The sequence below is a fragment of the Danio aesculapii genome, chromosome 1 (assembly GCF_903798145.1).
Source record: "Danio aesculapii chromosome 1, fDanAes4.1, whole genome shotgun sequence".
Classification (NCBI taxonomy): domain Eukaryota; kingdom Metazoa; phylum Chordata; class Actinopteri; order Cypriniformes; family Danionidae; genus Danio; species Danio aesculapii.
Genome location: NC_079435.1, coordinates 51,661,773 through 51,669,692, shown reverse-complemented (window position 1 = coordinate 51,669,692; position 7,920 = coordinate 51,661,773). Strand labels below are relative to the sequence as shown.

Genomic DNA, 7,920 nt, shown 5'->3' with positions numbered 1-7,920 from the left:
TTATCCTAATTCTGCATAGATTACAACATAGAAAATGTGCAATGAGCGCTCCCCTTATACAAAAATTTAAAAACAGATCCTCCTCATTCACAGCGGAAAATGAATATTATAAATCGGTCAAAAATATTCTTTATTTAAATATTCATATTTTATTTTCTATCGTGTTCTTATTTATTATAGTATTTGTTCATACGCATTTATTTACTTATTAAGATTTTTTTTAATCATTTAATAATAATTTTCAAATAAATTGTATTTTTTAAAGAACTGAGGACATTTTTATTTTGGGTAAATCAAACATGACATATAAATCGAATGTTTCTACAATGCTCAAGATAATGGAGAAAATAATATAAATAATTAAACTTTCAAAACTTTATATTCAAACAATTACTTTGAATAGCCTTGGTGCTGGTTAATTGCAGGGCATGTGTAAACCTATTCAGATTGCTATGATCAGATGTTTTCTTAACTGCTGTTTTCTCATTGTTGTCATTTTATTCTCTATTTTGTTGCAGAGAGACCAACGAGCGGCACACATTGACAATTCCTTCTAAGGGTCGCTTTCAGCATTGTAGACAACATCTGAATGTTCGTTAAATCAGTATTTCGCTGCAAAGGTATTTTACAACATTTCTTTACTACTTATCACAGAACAAAAAAAGAACCTTTGAAATATATCAGGGGTTAATGGTCTGAATGTTATGTGTGATCATTTGTGAGCAATGGCCTCATTTTTTACGATCTAAGCTCATAGTCTAAATCACATGCAGGCGCAACTGCACTTAGGGCATGTCCAAATCCACTTTTGCTATTTTGAGGAGAGGAAAAATGGTTGGCACACGCAGTGCATAGTCTATAATGGTTGTTTATATTCTCTTAATCCAGTGTTTCTCAACCACTTTCCTGGAGGACCACCAACACTGCATGTTTTGGATGTCTCCTTTGTCTGTTACACCCATTACAGGTCTTACAGTCTTTGCTAATGAGCTGATGATCTGAATCAGCTGTGTTTGGCTTAGGAGACATGGAAAAGGTGCAGAGCTGGTGGTCCTCCAGAAACATGGTTGAGAAACACTGCCTTAATCAATAATGAGTTTGTTTTGGTAGCCTGATTTCACGAGGAAATGTAACTATTTTACGTTTTGTCAGTTTAGTAGCTAATTTGTACGAATTCTATGAGTCCAGTCATAGATTTTAAAAAGGAGGTGTGGCACCCAACCCTGTCCCTAAACTCAACAGTCATTCAGGGATAAGCAAATGATACTAAATTGTACAAATGAGATCATTCAAACTCATACAAATTAGCCACTAAATTAAAAAGCTACGAATTGCAGTGAGATTGTGTTTATTTTGGGCATAATGTAAATTAAACCAACCAGAGTTTCCTTTTAAAGTCGGCAAAAAAATCTAAATTTACTCTTCTTATTTTAAATGCACACACTAGTGCTTGCTATCAACAATGTATATGTGCACTGTATTTTGTAAATATTAAATTGCCATCATAATCTTTAACCAAATACCATAACCCTCCCTCCCCCCTTCAAATGACTTTTCTTCATTTCTGGTCCCATGGAATGCCTTTAAGCCGGAGCTATCAGTGCTTTGGGGCGGAGCTATCAGTCATTTAGGGTGGGGCAATCAGTGTCTCCTTTCTGCCCTGCCTTGGCAAGAATGTCTGAATGTATATAATGTGATTCCACCTGTAAAATTTTGCTTTTCATTCTCATCATCATACTGAAAACTATCTGCACCAGAGGGTGTCGACTGTGATTCTGGTGGACATTAATCCTCCACAACTGAATGCAAACTGGCATTGAATTTTTTCTACATTTTGTAACATTTTTTTTTCATTTCATTTTTATAATTGGAAGTACATCACGATAGGGGACAAAATAACAATCATAATTCAGTTTCCTGCTGACTTTAAAGGGCTATGACCCCCCCCCCCCCCCCCCCCCCCCCCCCCGTCTCAGCAGGGTGTTTTAACACCTCTAGTTTGAAAAAAGTCTGGGTCAGTCCAGCTTTGTTTGTGGGAATGTCGAGTAGCGAAAGAGGGAAGGTTTTGCATGAAAAGGGGAGTTTCAGTATGTGCACGTGCTAATTTTCACAGCGGTAACACAAATATAGACGCAGGGGAGATGGACAGTGACTACGTTTACAAGGACATCAGTAATCGAATGATTTGCCTTAATCTGAATAAGACAATAATATGATGAAGGTGTTTACATAGTTGCTTTTTGAATGTTCCTTTTATGATCCTATTTTACATGCTATAGCACATAAATCAATTAACATCATTGCTTCACCACACTATCCACATTTCCTCTGGAGTTTCATGTAAATTTGGGTGTTTCATTCTTAATTGGTCCACTTTAACTGCAGTTCGGCACTTTCACTTTCACTAACTTGGCCATTTGAATAAGCATAAACAAAGAACATTGATGCACACTTACCAAATCTGTAGAGACAGGACAATCAACACCAACTGGAAACGTGTCTTTTTTTTTAAAAGGAGTCGAGTGGCAAATTCGGATTTCGCCATTTCCAGATGCAAAAAGCTCTCGGGTAAAAAATGTTCCTTACAAACATATTTTTGTTGCATGTTTGCAGACCACTGTAATCCACAAATGTGGATTCACATGTGAGCTGTGCTCACATTGTGGCACATTTATAAACGCAAAACTGATGACCCATGTCTCCGGACAATTCTTCTTCTTCCACTTGTTTTAGTTACGGTCAGCAACACAACGTGGTGTCTCTCTGCCGTCTAAACACTGTAACAGGTAAAACAGTCTTCAAAGCTATATCATGCATATTATTGAAGTTGCATCTCATTCATAATAGAGTGTGCTAATTGGTTTCTCATGAATTAATGCTGAAAACTCAAAGATGTCACAAACATCCAGTCTCCACGCTGGAATTTACACAATGATCTCATGGCCGTGACGTTTTGTTCAAAAATTATTTTCAAACTGGAGGAACGAATTTGCTCGAAATAACAAAAAACAACCAATTTTCATTTTTTGGCAAATTTATGTGTCCTAATAGTGTTTTTAGCAATGTGGGACATATAATATGACTGCCAACATCTCAAAAATGTGTTTTTAAGAGTGATTTGCGGTCATACTAGGACAAAAAATGGATACCTGTTTCATGCTGAAACTATCAAAAAACACTTGTGTGGCCCCTGATGCTGCATTGCACCATGGGTATGATAGGGCCAAATTAGTTGCTGGCTGCAGTTCACTGAACAGCCACTGGTGTCGCTAATAACAAGAGTTTCTGTATTATACATAAAATAGGAAAAAAGACAGAAAAACATTCCTTACGTAAGAGAAGGGAACGGGCAGTGAAAGGTTAGATAAGGCAGAGCTAGAGAGAAAAAGAGCTGGAGGGAATGAAGGCAGAGACACCTTGACCTTGGTGGTCTTCTCTTCAGCTGGATCAGCAAGTCTCTGCGTGTGGTTGTGTGTGTGTGTTTGGGTGTGTGTGTAAATAGGATGCAGGAAGATACCTGTCTGCTTGTGTGTGCGTGGATGCCTCTCTAAATAAACTGTTTAGAAGTTGCTTAATGGCCAGATGGCATAAAGCAAATGAGTTAGAGTAAGAATCGAGTTTGCATATTTATGAAGCCTTCCTGAATAATTAATGAGATGCAAATGGGAGCAAAGTTGACGGTGAGGCCAGTGAGATGTGTAGGGCTTGCGTGTCTGTGTGCATTTCATGCTGAAACCCATCAATACACTTCTACACCCTTGAGTTTATAAACAAACAAACAAAAGGATCAGGGGACTGCTGAGGTCTTATCGTTTTCATGCTCTCTCGCTCTTTTACGGAACACACACGTTTGCTTACTTAAATGAGGACACAGACTTCCATAAGCTTCATTCAGAGGAGATTTGATTTCTAAATGACATTTGATTTTTTTAATATTTACAAGTAAGTTAAGGATCTGGTAGAAATTATGATTTTGACTGAAATCTCTAGGGCAGTTAAAATAAACTAGATCTTTCAATTTTAATAATTCAGCAAATCTCTGAATTGATTCTTAGTGTGCAAGCCTTACTGCAGAAAATGAGAATATTATTTCTACTGTGTCTCTTATCCTGAAGATATTTGCATTAATAATAATAATAATAATACTTAAAAAAAATAAAACCAATATATAATATAGCTGCAAGCAGCAATTAAGGGGCTAAGCAGTTCAGAGCCAGAAAGAGCAAAGCAGTCCAAAGGCCAAAACCAACAAGGTTAGTAAGGAGCATCAGACAAAGTGAAACAATGAGTTTTTGAATACATTTGAAGTAGGTAATGGCTGAAGGACAAAATAGCTGACCTGGGAAAATCAGACATCATTTGATTTGACATGCTCCGCCAGATGTAAACGAACCAATTTTATGAATTTTGGACAAAGGGTTGTGAAGTTCTAAGCAATATTTTTGTATCTCCGGACTACTAGGGGACAGTGAAATAACATAACACACGCCAAGTTTGGGGTGTATACATCAATGCGTTACGAAGATAACACTTTTCGAAGTTACGAAGATAAGTCAATTTTCACAAGCTCTACGATAAATTTGTTCGCAAGTTAATCAAACATAGTTAGTCTAATCAATTTGAATTCCATAACTTTATGCCAGCGTGGCCTGAAAATTATCTGAGCCAATTTTGGTGAAAACAGGACAACCCGTCTAGGACAATATGTTCGAAAAAGTAGGTTTTGTGAACTATTAAAAATAGAAAAAAAAGAAACCTTATGATTTTAGAACTCAGCACTTTACAATTAAAAGTTAATAGCATACAAAGTTTGCAACTTTGGACAAGTGGTGGCGCTAAAGAGTTTGATTTTGAGACTGCCCTCTATCATTGTGCCAATTTAGACAACTTTCCTGCATACGGTCAACTCTTTCAGTAGTAGTTTGGTAATACATGCTTCAGTGAATCAAATTTCTGTATGTAATTAAATTACATCTAATTTATTAATAAAATTTATACATTTTCAGTGTTTTGAGGGATATTTTGGAGGTTACTATTGGTCAAACTATACAAATTATGTGTCTAATTTTTCTTTTTTTAGGTACTTAAGATGTCTATCAGTGCTCTAGAACTGCCAGTTTCAGACTGTGGAATGATATTTTTCCTAGCATTGATTACACGATTATGCATTCACAATGGTATGAACCGTTATAGGATAATTTATATTTATATTAAACATTTGATAACACTTTATTTTGATGGTCCATTCGAGTATTAGTAGACTGTCTGCTTAATATCGGTTGATATTGCTGCTTCAACAGACATTTAACTGACTATATTCAAAAAGCGAACCATCAACATTAAATCGTTTTGATTTTCTTCAGGGGAGATCAAGCATTAATTAGTGGGGTTCAATCCCCCCCAAACCCCCCTGTAATTCGCACCCTGAATATAAGCAATTATGAATCAAGTTCAAAACAGCTAGTTTTTATCAATTCTTTATATTTAAATAAGTATTCAAGTATACATTCTAATATTCTAAATATCTTCTTAGGTGTGGCAGGAAAAATAAAGACAGTTAAATATGGAAAGCAATAAAAATCAAACCTAATTGTAAATGTAGCAATTAACTCTAGAGTCACTTTTTGAAATTTTAATTCATCATTTTGTTTACCACAACACTGTACTTTCTTTGAATATCTCTGCATGTCAGCAAGCACTAATGATATTAAATGCAATTAATTAAATCAAATAAGCTACATTACATATCATATAATTAATTTATGCAAAACTATGTTTAGATAATAATTCTCTTTATTCCAGAGACACTAGGTCCAATAGTACAAAAGACAGACAAAAACAATACAAAAATCACACAATATACTTTAAAACAGACAGTTATGCCAATATTTCATCAAAGGTAACTGAAAACGCACCTCCTTAAGCCTAGGGTTTACCAACAACATTAAAAAGCTATTCTGAGAATTCTCCAATCGACAGATAAAATTATAGATCAAATTTCTTTTGTAACGCTTACCTTACAAAATAATTCACTTGCGCTACACCATGTTGTTTTTTTTTCCAGAAGTATCCTCATATAATCATTGTATGCAACCTGCAGCCTATGGAGACTCTCCTTTTTAAAACGATACCACAGAGGAGCTGTGTACTGTATAAAGAACAGCAATTAATTCTGAAGAGGTTTACCTTAACCTGCTGCGAACACAAATAAAACTTTCTCATCAGCATATTTGCATGAGCATATACAGGGTATATACAGTATTCAGAGAGTGAAATTCAATACCTTTTAAAACCTTTTTAAGACTCTTTATATACATTTTAAGACCACATCGCCAGTTTAGGTTTCGACCAGAAACATTGGCGACATTTTAACTTTCACTAAATACTGATTGTAAGAAACTAATCCTGAACTAAAACATTATTCATGTACTGAATATAAATAAATCTACAGAACGGCAGGAATAACGGTGTTGTCTCGATTATTGCAGTAAACAAAGCAGCGTGATGTCAAATCTAGGAGGACTTTATTGATTTCATAAACTACACAGCATACCGATATTGGCAGATTAAATTCAGGCAAACTTTAGCATACAACTATACATTGGGTAATCAAAAATGATACAAAATTTAATACCTTGTAAAATAGCATTTAAGACTTTTTAATACTTTTTAAGGGCCTTAAATTTCTCTAAATTGTACATATCCCTGTACATATCATTATCATCACTCATATGTTCAGTAATGACATGCCCTAAATATTTAACAGTTTTACTAACATTTAAAACTTGCCCTGACAAATAAAAATCTGGAAAAATCACATCTCTACAGTATGTTCTTTGGTTCTATATGTTATATAAACAATCTTTTTTGGAAAAATATTGCAGATCATATCTCTGCCCATAATCTGCACAAATTTTAAGCAGCTGCTGAAAACCAGCTCTACTTGGGGAAAAGATATCTTGATCGATTTAGAAATAGATAGATTTATTGGTTTATATAACAAACATAACGCATAAAGTTTTACTCCTGAAACACACTATTTAAAAAAAGAGCTTGATGTTACATCCTATTTAGTATGTTTACTGTGGCTGATGGGCCCTCGCTGAATTGGTTTCAGTTCATCTGAAAAGCGTGACGAACGACTGAAGGACATTTCCAGCATTCTGTGTGAGTGTCTGTGTGTGTCACGGTTTAAATCTGAGGGCGATGGGGAACAGCTGTAATTACTTGCTTCAATGTACTTAAACACTCATCAAAAATCCTGCATTATTACGCTGTGCATCCACATTCTCACATATGCTATTGTTCAGAGTGAGAGAATCTACTCTAGCACACATACATGCATACAAATAGAGCCCAAGGACCAAACATAAACAAATGTACGCCGTCCTTTGGGGGGCAGCATTTCACATCGTGCAGCAGTTTTGTTTCTGAAAATAGATGCACATGCGAGCCAAGGAAGAAACTTTAGAGTGTCTGTATTTTTACTTTTTTTTAGCCCAGTTTTCACACATCTCACATCCTCATTTTTTAGAATGACTAATGGGGTGAAAGTGCTGCCCCTCAAGGAAAATGAGAGCGCGCGAGAGAGAAAGGAAGTTTGTCCTATTTAAGTGGACAGAGCATCCTTTGAAGGACACTGAGATACGCACACACACATACACACAGAAGGAGCTGCTACCCTCAGGCTGTCATGGTAACCTGGATAAATGATGAAAAGGTTTCTGTTATCTTGCTTCATTGTGCTCTGGAGTGCTTTAGTATTTTGGTCATATTAACATGAAATTAAAATGCTAAATACTGCATATAATAAGATGTGCTTTAAAACCTGCTGCACATCTATACTAACTGGCCACTTTAATAGGTACATCTGTCCAACTGCTTGTTAACGCAAATTTCTAATCAGCCAATCACATGGCA

The 7,920-nt window shown here is 35.6% G+C and overlaps 1 protein-coding gene across 1 annotated transcript in view; it reads left to right on the top strand.

The window, feature by feature from the left end:
* Positions 1–530: 530 nt before the first annotated feature.
* elfn1b (extracellular leucine-rich repeat and fibronectin type III domain containing 1b) overlaps positions 531–7,920 on the top strand; it is a 133,389-nt gene continuing 125,999 nt past the window's right edge. The window contains exon 1 of the mRNA XM_056462287.1: positions 531–620. The gene's annotated coding sequence lies outside the window, so the exon portion shown is untranslated. The remainder of the gene's footprint in view (positions 621–7,920) is intronic.